Source organism: Paramormyrops kingsleyae, chromosome 1, assembly GCF_048594095.1.
Source record: "Paramormyrops kingsleyae isolate MSU_618 chromosome 1, PKINGS_0.4, whole genome shotgun sequence".
Lineage (NCBI taxonomy): Eukaryota > Metazoa > Chordata > Actinopteri > Osteoglossiformes > Mormyridae > Paramormyrops > Paramormyrops kingsleyae.
The window spans coordinates 18,126,485-18,139,725 of NC_132797.1; the positions used below are offsets into that span (position 1 = coordinate 18,126,485).

At 42.6% G+C, this 13,241-nt stretch overlaps 19 non-coding genes across 19 annotated transcripts; all 19 read left to right on the plus strand.

The window, feature by feature from the left end:
* Positions 1 to 488: 488 nt before the first annotated feature.
* On the plus strand, positions 489 to 561 carry trnav-aac (transfer RNA valine (anticodon AAC)). Its single transcript has one exon. It is a non-coding gene; the product is annotated as a tRNA-Val (tRNA).
* A 626-nt stretch (positions 562 to 1,187) lies between these two features.
* Positions 1,188 to 1,260, plus strand: trnav-aac (transfer RNA valine (anticodon AAC)). Its single transcript has one exon. It is a non-coding gene; the product is annotated as a tRNA-Val (tRNA).
* A 626-nt stretch (positions 1,261 to 1,886) lies between these two features.
* trnav-cac (transfer RNA valine (anticodon CAC)) lies at positions 1,887 to 1,959 on the plus strand. The gene has a single exon. It is a non-coding gene; the product is annotated as a tRNA-Val (tRNA).
* Positions 1,960 to 2,580: 621 nt separating this feature from the next.
* On the plus strand, positions 2,581 to 2,653 carry trnav-aac (transfer RNA valine (anticodon AAC)). The gene has a single exon. It is a non-coding gene; the product is annotated as a tRNA-Val (tRNA).
* A 626-nt stretch (positions 2,654 to 3,279) lies between these two features.
* trnav-cac (transfer RNA valine (anticodon CAC)) lies at positions 3,280 to 3,352 on the plus strand. The gene has a single exon. It is a non-coding gene; the product is annotated as a tRNA-Val (tRNA).
* A 621-nt stretch (positions 3,353 to 3,973) lies between these two features.
* On the plus strand, positions 3,974 to 4,046 carry trnav-uac (transfer RNA valine (anticodon UAC)). Its single transcript has one exon. It is a non-coding gene; the product is annotated as a tRNA-Val (tRNA).
* Positions 4,047 to 4,672: 626 nt separating this feature from the next.
* On the plus strand, positions 4,673 to 4,745 carry trnav-cac (transfer RNA valine (anticodon CAC)). The gene has a single exon. It is a non-coding gene; the product is annotated as a tRNA-Val (tRNA).
* Positions 4,746 to 5,366: 621 nt separating this feature from the next.
* Positions 5,367 to 5,439, plus strand: trnav-uac (transfer RNA valine (anticodon UAC)). The gene has a single exon. It is a non-coding gene; the product is annotated as a tRNA-Val (tRNA).
* A 626-nt stretch (positions 5,440 to 6,065) lies between these two features.
* On the plus strand, positions 6,066 to 6,138 carry trnav-cac (transfer RNA valine (anticodon CAC)). Its single transcript has one exon. It is a non-coding gene; the product is annotated as a tRNA-Val (tRNA).
* Positions 6,139 to 6,759: 621 nt separating this feature from the next.
* trnav-uac (transfer RNA valine (anticodon UAC)) lies at positions 6,760 to 6,832 on the plus strand. Its single transcript has one exon. It is a non-coding gene; the product is annotated as a tRNA-Val (tRNA).
* A 626-nt stretch (positions 6,833 to 7,458) lies between these two features.
* trnav-cac (transfer RNA valine (anticodon CAC)) lies at positions 7,459 to 7,531 on the plus strand. Its single transcript has one exon. It is a non-coding gene; the product is annotated as a tRNA-Val (tRNA).
* Positions 7,532 to 8,152: 621 nt separating this feature from the next.
* On the plus strand, positions 8,153 to 8,225 carry trnav-uac (transfer RNA valine (anticodon UAC)). Its single transcript has one exon. It is a non-coding gene; the product is annotated as a tRNA-Val (tRNA).
* Positions 8,226 to 8,851: 626 nt separating this feature from the next.
* On the plus strand, positions 8,852 to 8,924 carry trnav-cac (transfer RNA valine (anticodon CAC)). The gene has a single exon. It is a non-coding gene; the product is annotated as a tRNA-Val (tRNA).
* Positions 8,925 to 9,545: 621 nt separating this feature from the next.
* On the plus strand, positions 9,546 to 9,618 carry trnav-cac (transfer RNA valine (anticodon CAC)). Its single transcript has one exon. It is a non-coding gene; the product is annotated as a tRNA-Val (tRNA).
* A 626-nt stretch (positions 9,619 to 10,244) lies between these two features.
* trnav-uac (transfer RNA valine (anticodon UAC)) lies at positions 10,245 to 10,317 on the plus strand. The gene has a single exon. It is a non-coding gene; the product is annotated as a tRNA-Val (tRNA).
* A 626-nt stretch (positions 10,318 to 10,943) lies between these two features.
* trnav-cac (transfer RNA valine (anticodon CAC)) lies at positions 10,944 to 11,016 on the plus strand. Its single transcript has one exon. It is a non-coding gene; the product is annotated as a tRNA-Val (tRNA).
* Positions 11,017 to 11,636: 620 nt separating this feature from the next.
* On the plus strand, positions 11,637 to 11,709 carry trnav-aac (transfer RNA valine (anticodon AAC)). The gene has a single exon. It is a non-coding gene; the product is annotated as a tRNA-Val (tRNA).
* A 626-nt stretch (positions 11,710 to 12,335) lies between these two features.
* trnav-aac (transfer RNA valine (anticodon AAC)) lies at positions 12,336 to 12,408 on the plus strand. Its single transcript has one exon. It is a non-coding gene; the product is annotated as a tRNA-Val (tRNA).
* A 626-nt stretch (positions 12,409 to 13,034) lies between these two features.
* trnav-cac (transfer RNA valine (anticodon CAC)) lies at positions 13,035 to 13,107 on the plus strand. Its single transcript has one exon. It is a non-coding gene; the product is annotated as a tRNA-Val (tRNA).
* The last annotated feature ends 134 nt before the right edge of the window (positions 13,108 to 13,241 follow it).

Sequence of the window (13,241 nt, forward strand, 5' to 3'; positions counted from 1 at the left end):
AGTTCTACATATAGCTCAAAACTCAACCAGCATGTGAGAAATAAAATTAGCCAAAAGAGCATATGCAAGCAAGCGGCCTGATTTTGATGTTCAATCATCAGATGCTTCTTAGCGGGTGTCTGGAGCAGAGGCCTGGCAGAAGTTGAGTGCGAAATCATTGATCCTACTGAAATGAAACGATACCTTGCCAATCCTATCATGGTAGTGAGAAGAGTACTGTGAATTGTTACGTTAGGAACACAGCAGTTGCTTTCTGTTTCTGAATCTTGTTAAGTATGACGAAGTGACTTGATTGGTGTGAAGTCACTTTGCAGGTTCCTGATTAATGTCGTTTGAAGACAGAACTGATACTAGCATGTGGGCATGACGGCATTGCAAAGAGGCCAACTGCTGGTTTTTCACATTTGATTCAATGAGAGGATGAGCCACTGACAATTGGCAGATTACCTAAAATTTCCTTTGCTGAAGGAAGCCATTGCATATCAGCTGTTTCCATAGTGTAGTGGTTATCACATTCGCCTAACACGCGAAAGGTCCTCGGTTCGAAACCGAGTGGAAACATGTTGGTCTTCTGCTTTTGGCCCAAGCTTCAAATCCAACACACCAGATAAACCAAGTTGCCCTCGTTCATAAGTCTCACACAATGACAAAATGCATGGTGTTTCACAAAGTGTCAGCCTTCACTTTCTTAATAGTTCTACATACTGCATACTTCAAAATTCAACCAGCATGTGAGAAATAAAATTAGCCAAAAGACTAAATGCAAGCAAGCGGCCTGATTTTGATGTTCAATCATCAGATGCTTCTTAGCGGGTGTCCGGAGCAGAGGCCTTGCAGAAGTTGAGTGCGAAATCATTGATCCTACTGAAATGAAACGATACCTTGCCAATCCTATTATGGTAGTGAGAAGAGTCCTGTGAATTGTTACGTCAGGAACACAGTAGTTGCTTTTTGTTTCTGAATCTTGTGTAGTATGACGAAGTGACTTGATTGGTGTGAAGTCACTTTGCAGGTTCCTGATTAAATTCATTTGAAGACAGAACTGATACTAGCATGTGGGCATGACGGCATTGCAAAGGAGGCCAACTGCTGGTCTTTCACATTTGATTCAATGAGAGGATGAGCCGCTGACAATTGGCAGATTACCTAAAATTTCCTTTGCTGAAGGAAGCCATTGCATATCAGTTGTTTCCATAGTGTAGTGGTTATCACATTCGCCTAACACGCGAAAGGTCCTCGGTTCGAAACCGAGTGGAAACATGGTAGTCTTCTACTTTTGGCACAAGCATCAAATCCAACACACCAGTGAAACCAAGTTGCCCTTGTTCATAAGTCTCACACACTGACACAATGCATGACATTACACAAAGTGTCGGTCTTCACTGTCTTAATAGTTCTACATACTGTATACCTCAAAATTCAACCAGCATGTGAGAAATAAAATTAGCCAAAAGACTAAATGCAAGCAAGGGGCCTGATTTTGATGTTCAATCATCAGATGCTTCTTAGCGGGTGTCCGGAGCAGAGGCCTTGCAGAAGTTGAGTGCGAAATCATTGATCCTACTGAAATGAAACGATACCTTGCCAATCCTATTATGGTAGTGAGAAGAGTCCTGTGAATTGTTACGTCAGGAACACAGTAGTTGCTTTTTGTTTCTGAATCTTGTGTAGTATGACGAAGTGACTTGATTGGTGTGAAGTCACTTTGCAGGTTCCTGATTAAATTCGTTTGAAGACAGAACTGATACTAGCATGTGGGCATGACGGCATTGCAAAGGAGGCCAACTGCTGGTCTTTCACATTTGATTCAATGAGAGGATGAGCCGCTGACAATTGGCAGATTACGTAAAATTTCCTTTGCTGAAGGAACCCATTGTATCTCAGTTGTTTCCATAGTGTAGTGGTTATCACGTTCGCCTCACACGCGAAAGGTCCTCGGTTCGAAACCGAGTGGAAACATGTTGGTCTTCTGCTTTTGGCCCAAGCTTCAAATCCAACACACCAGTTAAACCAAGTTGCCCTCGTTCATAAGTCTCACACAATGACAAAATGCATGGTGTTCCACAAAGTGTCAGCCTTCACTTTCTTAATAGTTCTACATATAGCTCAAAACTCAACCAGCATGTGAGAAATAAAATTAGCCAAAAGAGCATATGCAAGCAAGCGGCCTGATTTTGATGTTCAATCATCAGATGCTTCTTAGCGGGTGTCCGGAGCAGAGGCCTGGCAGAAGTTGAGTGCGAAATCATTGATCCTACTGAAATGAAACGATACCTTGCCAATCCTATCATGGTAGTGAGAAGAGTACTGTGAATTGTTACGTTAGGAACACAGCAGTTGCTTTCTGTTTCTGAATCTTGTGAAGTATGACGAAGTGACTTGATTGGTGTGAAGTCACTTTGCAGGTTCCTGATTAATGTCGTTTGAAGACAGAACTGATACTAGCATGTGGGCATGACGGCATTGCAAAGGAGGCCAACTGCTGGTTTTTCACATTTGATTCAATGAGAGGATGAGCCACTGACAATTGGCAGATTACCTAAAATGTCCTTTGCTGAAGGAAGCCACTGCATGTCAGTTGTTTCCATAGTGTAGTGGTTATCACATTCGCCTAACACGCGAAAGGTCCTCGGTTCGAAACCGAGTGGAAACATGGTAGTCTTCTACTTTTGGCACAAGCATCAAATCCAACACACCAGTGAAACCAAGTTGCCCTTGTTCATAAGTCTCACACACTGACACAATGCATGACATTACACAAAGTGTCGGTCTTCACTGTCTTAATAGTTCTACATACTGTATACCTCAAAATTCAACCAGCATGTGAGAAATAAAATTAGCCAAAAGACTAAATGCAAGCAAGGGGCCTGATTTTGATGTTCAATCATCAGATGCTTCTTAGCGGGTGTCCGGAGCAGAGGCCTTGCAGAAGTTGAGTGCGAAATCATTGATCCTACTGAAATGAAACGATACCTTGCCAATCCTATTATGGTAGTGAGAAGAGTCCTGTGAATTGTTACGTCAGGAACACAGTAGTTGCTTTTTGTTTCTGAATCTTGTGTAGTATGACGAAGTGACTTGATTGGTGTGAAGTCACTTTGCAGGTTCCTGATTAAATTCGTTTGAAGACAGAACTGATACTAGCATGTGGGCATGACGGCATTGCAAAGGAGGCCAACTGCTGGTCTTTCACATTTGATTCAATGAGAGGATGAGCCGCTGACAATTGGCAGATTACGTAAAATTTCCTTTGCTGAAGGAACCCATTGTATCTCAGTTGTTTCCATAGTGTAGTGGTTATCACGTTCGCCTCACACGCGAAAGGTCCTCGGTTCGAAACCGAGTGGAAACATGTTGGTCTTCTGCTTTTGGCCCAAGCTTCAAATCCAACACACCAGTTAAACCAAGTTGCCCTCGTTCATAAGTCTCACACAATGACAAAATGCATGGTGTTCCACAAAGTGTCAGCCTTCACTTTCTTAATAGTTCTACATATAGCTCAAAACTCAACCAGCATGTGAGAAATAAAATTAGCCAAAAGAGCATATGCAAGCAAGCGGCCTGATTTTGATGTTCAATCATCAGATGCTTCTTAGCGGGTGTCCGGAGCAGAGGCCTGGCAGAAGTTGAGTGCGAAATCATTGATCCTACTGAAATGAAACGATACCTTGCCAATCCTATCATGGTAGTGAGAAGAGTACTGTGAATTGTTACGTTAGGAACACAGCAGTTGCTTTCTGTTTCTGAATCTTGTGAAGTATGACGAAGTGACTTGATTGGTGTGAAGTCACTTTGCAGGTTCCTGATTAATGTCGTTTGAAGACAGAACTGATACTAGCATGTGGGCATGACGGCATTGCAAAGGAGGCCAACTGCTGGTTTTTCACATTTGATTCAATGAGAGGATGAGCCACTGACAATTGGCAGATTACCTAAAATGTCCTTTGCTGAAGGAAGCCACTGCATGTCAGTTGTTTCCATAGTGTAGTGGTTATCACATTCGCTTTACACGCGAAAAGTCCTCGGCTCGAATCCGAGTGGAAACATGGTAGTCTTCTACTTTTGGCACAAGCATCAAATCCAACACACCAGTGAAACCAAGTTGCCCTTGTTCATAAGTCTCACACACTGACACAATGCATGACATTACACAAAGTGTCGGTCTTCACTGTCTTAATAGTTCTACATACTGTATACCTCAAAATTCAACCAGCATGTGAGAAATAAAATTAGCCAAAAGACTAAATGCAAGCAAGGGGCCTGATTTTGATGTTCAATCATCAGATGCTTCTTAGCGGGTGTCCGGAGCAGAGGCCTTGCAGAAGTTGAGTGCGAAATCATTGATCCTACTGAAATGAAACGATACCTTGCCAATCCTATTATGGTAGTGAGAAGAGTCCTGTGAATTGTTACGTCAGGAACACAGTAGTTGCTTTTTGTTTCTGAATCTTGTGTAGTATGACGAAGTGACTTGATTGGTGTGAAGTCACTTTGCAGGTTCCTGATTAAATTCGTTTGAAGACAGAACTGATACTAGCATGTGGGCATGACGGCATTGCAAAGGAGGCCAACTGCTGGTCTTTCACATTTGATTCAATGAGAGGATGAGCCGCTGACAATTGGCAGATTACGTAAAATTTCCTTTGCTGAAGGAACCCATTGTATGTCAGTTGTTTCCATAGTGTAGTGGTTATCAAGTTCGCCTCACACGCGAAAGGTCCTCGGTTCGAAACCGAGTGGAAACATGTTGGTCTTCTGCTTTTGGCCCAAGCTTCAAATCCAACACACCAGTTAAACCAAGTTGCCCTCGTTCATAAGTCTCACACAATGACAAAATGCATGGTGTTCCACAAAGTGTCAGCCTTCACTTTCTTAATAGTTCTACATATAGCTCAAAACTCAACCAGCATGTGAGAAATAAAATTAGCCAAAAGAGCATATGCAAGCAAGCGGCCTGATTTTGATGTTCAATCATCAGATGCTTCTTAGCGGGTGTCCGGAGCAGAGGCCTTGCAGAAGTTGAGTGCGAAGTCATTGATCCTACTGAAATGAAACGATACCTTGCCAATCCTATCATGGTAGTGAGAAGAGTACTGTGAATTGTTACGTTAGGAACACAGCAGTTGCTTTCTGTTTCTGAATCTTGTGTAGTATGACGAAGTGACTTGATTGGTGTGAAGTCACTTTGCAGGTTCCTGATTAAATTCGTTTGAAGACAGAACTGATACTAGCATGTGGGCATGACGGCATTGCAAAGGAGGCCAACTGCTGGTTTTTCACATTTGATTCAATGAGAGGATGAGCCACTGACAATTGGCAGATTACCTAAAATGTCCTTTGCTGAAGGAAGCCACTGCATGTCAGTTGTTTCCATAGTGTAGTGGTTATCACATTCGCTTTACACGCGAAAAGTCCTCGGCTCGAATCCGAGTGGAAACATGGTAGTCTTCTACTTTTGGCACAAGCATCAAATCCAACACACCAGTGAAACCAAGTTGCCCTTGTTCATAAGTCTCACACACTGACACAATGCATGACATTACACAAAGTGTCGGTCTTCACTGTCTTAATAGTTCTACATACTGTATACCTCAAAATTCAACCAGCATGTGAGAAATAAAATTAGCCAAAAGACTAAATGCAAGCAAGGGGCCTGATTTTGATGTTCAATCATCAGATGCTTCTTAGCGGGTGTCCGGAGCAGAGGCCTTGCAGAAGTTGAGTGCGAAATCATTGATCCTACTGAAATGAAACGATACCTTGCCAATCCTATTATGGTAGTGAGAAGAGTCCTGTGAATTGTTACGTCAGGAACACAGTAGTTGCTTTTTGTTTCTGAATCTTGTGTAGTATGACGAAGTGACTTGATTGGTGTGAAGTCACTTTGCAGGTTCCTGATTAAATTCGTTTGAAGACAGAACTGATACTAGCATGTGGGCATGACGGCATTGCAAAGGAGGCCAACTGCTGGTCTTTCACATTTGATTCAATGAGAGGATGAGCCGCTGACAATTGGCAGATTACGTAAAATTTCCTTTGCTGAAGGAAGCCATTGTATGTCAGTTGTTTCCATAGTGTAGTGGTTATCACGTTCGCCTCACACGCGAAAGGTCCTTGGTTCGAAACCGAATGGAAACATGTTGGTCTTCTGCTTTTGGCCCAAGCTTCAAATCCAACACACCAGTTAAACCAAGTTGCCCTCGTTCATAAGTCTCACACAATGACAAAATGCATGGTGTTCCACAAAGTGTCAGCCTTCACTTTCTTAATAGTTCTACATATAGCTCAAAACTCAACCAGCATGTGAGAAATAAAATTAGCCAAAAGAGCATATGCAAGCAAGCGGCCTGATTTTGATGTTCAATCATCAGATGCTTCTTAGCGGGTGTCCGGAGCAGAGGCCTGGCAGAAGTTGAGTGCGAAATCATTGATCCTACTGAAATGAAACGATACCTTGCCAATCCTATCATGGTAGTGAGAAGAGTACTGTGAATTGTTACGTTAGGAACACAGCAGTTGCTTTCTGTTTCTGAATCTTGTGAAGTATGACGAAGTGACTTGATTGGTGTGAAGTCACTTTGCAGGTTCCTGATTAATGTCGTTTGAAGACAGAACTGATACTAGCATGTGGGCATGACGGCATTGCAAAGGAGGCCAACTGCTGGTTTTTCACATTTGATTCAATGAGAGGATGAGCCACTGACAATTGGCAGATTACCTAAAATGTCCTTTGCTGAAGGAAGCCACTGCATGTCAGTTGTTTCCATAGTGTAGTGGTTATCACATTCGCTTTACACGCGAAAAGTCCTCGGCTCGAATCCGAGTGGAAACATGGTAGTCTTCTACTTTTGGCACAAGCATCAAATCCAACACACCAGTGAAACCAAGTTGCCCTTGTTCATAAGTCTCACACACTGACACAATGCATGACATTACACAAAGTGTCGGTCTTCACTGTCTTAATAGTTCTACATACTGTATACCTCAAAATTCAACCAGCATGTGAGAAATAAAATTAGCCAAAAGACTAAATGCAAGCAAGGGGCCTGATTTTGATGTTCAATCATCAGATGCTTCTTAGCGGGTGTCCGGAGCAGAGGCCTTGCAGAAGTTGAGTGCGAAATCATTGATCCTACTGAAATGAAACGATACCTTGCCAATCCTATTATGGTAGTGAGAAGAGTCCTGTGAATTGTTACGTCAGGAACACAGTAGTTGCTTTTTGTTTCTGAATCTTGTGTAGTATGACGAAGTGACTTGATTGGTGTGAAGTCACTTTGCAGGTTCCTGATTAAATTCGTTTGAAGACAGAACTGATACTAGCATGTGGGCATGACGGCATTGCAAAGGAGGCCAACTGCTGGTCTTTCACATTTGATTCAATGAGAGGATGAGCCGCTGACAATTGGCAGATTACGTAAAATTTCCTTTGCTGAAGGAACCCATTGTATGTCAGTTGTTTCCATAGTGTAGTGGTTATCAAGTTCGCCTCACACGCGAAAGGTCCTCGGTTCGAAACCGAGTGGAAACATGTTGGTCTTCTGCTTTTGGCCCAAGCTTCAAATCCAACACACCAGTTAAACCAAGTTGCCCTCGTTCATAAGTCTCACACAATGACAAAATGCATGGTGTTCCACAAAGTGTCAGCCTTCACTTTCTTAATAGTTCTACATATAGCTCAAAACTCAACCAGCATGTGAGAAATAAAATTAGCCAAAAGAGCATATGCAAGCAAGCGGCCTGATTTTGATGTTCAATCATCAGATGCTTCTTAGCGGGTGTCCGGAGCAGAGGCCTTGCAGAAGTTGAGTGCGAAGTCATTGATCCTACTGAAATGAAACGATACCTTGCCAATCCTATCATGGTAGTGAGAAGAGTACTGTGAATTGTTACGTTAGGAACACAGCAGTTGCTTTCTGTTTCTGAATCTTGTGTAGTATGACGAAGTGACTTGATTGGTGTGAAGTCACTTTGCAGGTTCCTGATTAAATTCGTTTGAAGACAGAACTGATACTAGCATGTGGGCATGACGGCATTGCAAAGGAGGCCAACTGCTGGTTTTTCACATTTGATTCAATGAGAGGATGAGCCACTGACAATTGGCAGATTACCTAAAATGTCCTTTGCTGAAGGAAGCCACTGCATGTCAGTTGTTTCCATAGTGTAGTGGTTATCACATTCGCTTTACACGCGAAAAGTCCTCGGCTCGAATCCGAGTGGAAACATGGTAGTCTTCTACTTTTGGCACAAGCATCAAATCCAACACACCAGTGAAACCAAGTTGCCCTTGTTCATAAGTCTCACACACTGACACAATGCATGACATTACACAAAGTGTCGGTCTTCACTGTCTTAATAGTTCTACATACTGTATACCTCAAAATTCAACCAGCATGTGAGAAATAAAATTAGCCAAAAGACTAAATGCAAGCAAGGGGCCTGATTTTGATGTTCAATCATCAGATGCTTCTTAGCGGGTGTCCGGAGCAGAGGCCTTGCAGAAGTTGAGTGCGAAATCATTGATCCTACTGAAATGAAACGATACCTTGCCAATCCTATTATGGTAGTGAGAAGAGTCCTGTGAATTGTTACGTCAGGAACACAGTAGTTGCTTTTTGTTTCTGAATCTTGTGTAGTATGACGAAGTGACTTGATTGGTGTGAAGTCACTTTGCAGGTTCCTGATTAAATTCGTTTGAAGACAGAACTGATACTAGCATGTGGGCATGACGGCATTGCAAAGGAGGCCAACTGCTGGTCTTTCACATTTGATTCAATGAGAGGATGAGCCGCTGACAATTGGCAGATTACGTAAAATTTCCTTTGCTGAAGGAACCCATTGTATGTCAGTTGTTTCCATAGTGTAGTGGTTATCAATTTCGCCTCACACGCGAAAGGTCCTCGGTTCGAAACCAAGTGGAAACATGTTGGTCTTCTGCTTTTGGCCCAAGCTTCAAATCCAACACACCAGTTAAACCAAGTTGCCCTCGTTCATAAGTCTCACACAATGACAAAATGCATGGTGTTCCACAAAGTGTCAGCCTTCACTTTCTTAATAGTTCTACATATAGCTCAAAACTCAACCAGCATGTGAGAAATAAAATTAGCCAAAAGAGCATATGCAAGCAAGCGGCCTGATTTTGATGTTCAATCATCAGATGCTTCTTAGCGGGTGTCCGGAGCAGAGGCCTTGCAGAAGTTGAGTGCGAAGTCATTGATCCTACTGAAATGAAACGATACCTTGCCAATCCTATCATGGTAGTGAGAAGAGTACTGTGAATTGTTACGTTAGGAACACAGTAGTTGCTTTTTGTTTCTGAATCTTGTGTAGTATGACGAAGTGACTTGATTGGTGTGAAGTCACTTTGCAGGTTCCTGATTAAATTCGTTTGAAGACAGAACTGATACTAGCATGTGGGCATGACGGCATTGCAAAGGAGGCCAACTGCTGGTCTTTCACATTTGATTCAATGAGAGGATGAGCCGCTGACAATTGGCAGATTACGTAAAATTTCCTTTGCTGAAGGAAACCATTGTATGTCAGTTGTTTCCATAGTGTAGTGGTTATCGCGTTCGCCTCACACGCGAAAGGTCCTCGGTTCGAAACCGAGTGGAAACATGATGGTCTTCTGCTTTTGGCCCAAGCTTCAAATCCAACACACCAGTTAAACCAAGTTGCCCTCGTTCATAAGTCTCACACAATGACAAAATGCATGGTGTTCCACAAAGTGTCAGCCTTCACTTTCTTAATAGTTCTACATACTGCATACTTCAAAATTCAACCAGCATGTGAGAAATAAAATTAGCCAAAAGACTAAATGCAAGCAAGCGGCCTGATTTTGATGTTCAATCATCAGATGCTTCTTAGCGGGTGTCCGGAGCAGAGGCCTTGCAGAAGTTGAGTGCGAAATCATTGATCCTACTGAAATGAAACGATACCTTGCCAATCCTATTATGGTAGTGAGAAGAGTCCTGTGAATTGTTACGTCAGGAACACAGCAGTTGCTTTTTGTTTCTGAATCTTGTGTAGTATGACGAAGTGACTTGATTGGTGTGAAGTCACTTTGCAGGTTCCTGATTAAATTCGTTTGAAGACAGAACTGATACTAGCATGTGGGCATGACGGCATTGCAAAGGAGGCCAACTGCTGGTTTTTCACATTTGATTCAATGAGAGGATGAGCCACTGACAATTGGCAGATTACCTAAAATGTCCTTTGCTGAAGGAAGCCACTGCATGTCAGTTGTTTCCATAGTGTAGTGGTTATCACATTCGCTTTACACGCGAAAAGTCCTCGGCTCGAATCCGAGTGGAAACATGGTAGTCTTCTACTTTTGGCACAAGCATCAAATCCAACACACCAGTGAAACCAAGTTGCCCTTGTTCATAAGTCTCACACACTGACACAATGCATGACATTACACAAAGTGTCGGTCTTCACTGTCTTAATAGTTCTACATACTGTATACCTCAAAATTCAACCAGCATGTGAGAAATAAAATTAGCCAAAAGACTAAATGCAAGCAAGGGGCCTGATTTTGATGTTCAATCATCAGATGCTTCTTAGCGGGTGTCCGGAGCAGAGGCCTTGCAGAAGTTGAGTGCGAAATCATTGATCCTACTGAAATGAAACGATACCTTGCCAATCCTATTATGGTAGTGAGAAGAGTCCTGTGAATTGTTACGTCAGGAACACAGTAGTTGCTTTTTGTTTCTGAATCTTGTGTAGTATGACGAAGTGACTTGATTGGTGTGAAGTCACTTTGCAGGTTCCTGATTAAATTCGTTTGAAGACAGAACTGATACTAGCATGTGGGCATGACGGCATTGCAAAGGAGGCCAACTGCTGGTCTTTCACATTTGATTCAATGAGAGGATGAGCCGCTGACAATTGGCAGATTACGTAAAATTTCCTTTGCTGAAGGAAGCCATTGTATGTCAGTTGTTTCCATAGTGTAGTGGTTATCACGTTCGCCTCACACGCGAAAGGTCCTCGGTTTGAAACCGAGTGGAAACATGTTGGTCTTCTGCTTTTGGCCCAAGCTTCAAATCCAACACACCAGTTAAACCAAGTTGCCCGCGTTCATAAGTCTCACACAATGACAAAATGCATGGTGTTCCACAAAGTGTCAGCCTTCGCTTTCTTAATAGTTCTACATATAGCTCAAAACTCAACCAGCATGTGAGAAATAAAATTAGCCAAAAGAGCATATGCAAGCAAGCGGCCTGATTTTGATGTTCAATCATCAGATGCTTCTTAGCGGGTGTCTGGAGCAGAGGCCTGGCAGAAGTTGAGTGCGAAATCATTGATCCTACTGAAATGAAACGATACCTTGCCAATCCTATCATGGTAGTGAGAAGAGTACTGTGAATTGTTACGTTAGGAACACAGCAGTTGCTTTCTGTTTCTGAATCTTGTTAAGTATGACGAAGTGACTTGATTGGTGTGAAGTCACTTTGCAGGTTCCTGATTAATGTCGTTTGAAGACAGAACTGATACTAGCATGTGGGCATGACGGCATTGCAAAGAGGCCAACTGCTGGTTTTTCACATTTGATTCAATGAGAGGATGAGCCACTGACAATTGGCAGATTACCTAAAATTTCCTTTGCTGAAGGAAGCCATTGCATATCAGCTGTTTCCATAGTGTAGTGGTTATCACATTCGCCTAACACGCGAAAGGTCCTCGGTTCGAAACCGAGTGGAAACATGTTGGTCTTCTGCTTTTGGCCCAAGCTTCAAATCCAACACACCAGATAAACCAAGTTGCCCTCGTTCATAAGTCTCACACAATGACAAAATGCATGGTGTTTCACAAAGTGTCAGCCTTCACTTTCTTAATAGTTCTACATACTGCATACTTCAAAATTCAACCAGCATGTGAGAAATAAAATTAGCCAAAAGACTAAATGCAAGCAAGCGGCCTGATTTTGATGTTCAATCATCAGATGCTTCTTAGCGGGTGTCCGGAGCAGAGGCCTTGCAGAAGTTGAGTGCGAAATCATTGATCCTACTGAAATGAAACGATACCTTGCCAATCCTATTATGGTAGTGAGAAGAGTCCTTTGAATTGTTACGTCAGGAACACAGTAGTTGCTTTTTGTTTCTGAATCTTGTGTAGTATGACGAAGTGACTTGATTGGTGTGAAGTCACTTTGCAGGTTCCTGATTAAATTCATTTGAAGACAGAACTGATACTAGCATGTGGGCATGACGGCATTGCAAAGGAGGCCAACTGCTGGTCTATCACATTTGATTCAATGAGAGGATGAGCCGCTGACAATTGGCAGATTACCTAAAATTTCCTTTGCTGAAGGAAGCCATTGCATATCAGTTGTTTCCATAGTGTAGTGGTTATCACATTCGCCTAACACGCGAAAGGTCCTCGGTTCGAAACCGAGTGGAAACATGGTAGTCTTCTACTTTTGGCACAAGCATCAAATCCAACACACCAGTGAAACCAAGTTGCCCTTGTTCATAAGTCTCACACACTGACACAATGCATGACATTACACAAAGTGTCGGTCTTCACTGTCTTAATAGTTCTACATACTGTATACCTCAAAATTCAACCAGCATGTGAGAAATAAAATTAGCCAAAAGACTAAATGCAAGCAAGGGGCCTGATTTTGATGTTCAATCATCAGATGCTTCTTAGCGGGTGTCCGGAGCAGAGGCCTTGCAGAAGTTGAGTGCGAAATCATTGATCCTACTGAAATGAAACGATACCTTGCCAATCCTATTATGGTAGTGAGAAGAGTCCTGTGAATTGTTACGTCAGGAACACAGTAGTTGCTTTTTGTTTCTGAATCTTGTGTAGTATGACGAAGTGACTTGATTGGTGTGAAGTCACTTTGCAGGTTCCTGATTAAATTCGTTTGAAGACAGAACTGATACTAGCATGTGGGCATGACGGCATTGCAAAGGAGGCCAACTGCTGGTCTTTCACATTTGATTCAATGAGAGGATGAGCCGCTGACAATTGGCAGATTACGTAAAATTTCCTTTGCTGAAGGAACCCATTGTATGTCAGTTGTTTCCATAGTGTAGTGGTTATCACGTTCGCCTCACACGCGAAAGGTCCTCGGTTCGAAACCGAGTGGAAACATGTTGGTCTTCTGCTTTTGGCCCAAGCTTCAAATCCAACACACCAGTTAAACCAAGTTGCCCTCGTTCATAAGTCTCACGCAATGACAAAATGCATGGTGTTCCACAAAGTGTCAGCCTTCACTTTCTTAATAG